Raw genomic sequence first — 220 nt, 5'->3', positions numbered from 1 at the left:
TACAAAACACAATCTGGCATTACTGTACCCTGCACACCACCATCCACACTGTATCATGCACACAGACTCTGGCCATCAACTTGAATCAGTTGCCCATATTGTAAATGGCTGTGTGCTAAGGCCTTTATATTGCACGCCAGGACAGAATTGTCTATTTTATTTCCAGCACTGTTAAAGAAGTATTTCTAGAAAATTTGACCATGTACAAACATTCACGTAT

This window comes from Gadus chalcogrammus, chromosome 3 (genome assembly GCF_026213295.1).
Source record: "Gadus chalcogrammus isolate NIFS_2021 chromosome 3, NIFS_Gcha_1.0, whole genome shotgun sequence".
Classification (NCBI taxonomy): domain Eukaryota; kingdom Metazoa; phylum Chordata; class Actinopteri; order Gadiformes; family Gadidae; genus Gadus; species Gadus chalcogrammus.
Note: the sequence above shows the minus strand (reverse complement) of the source record.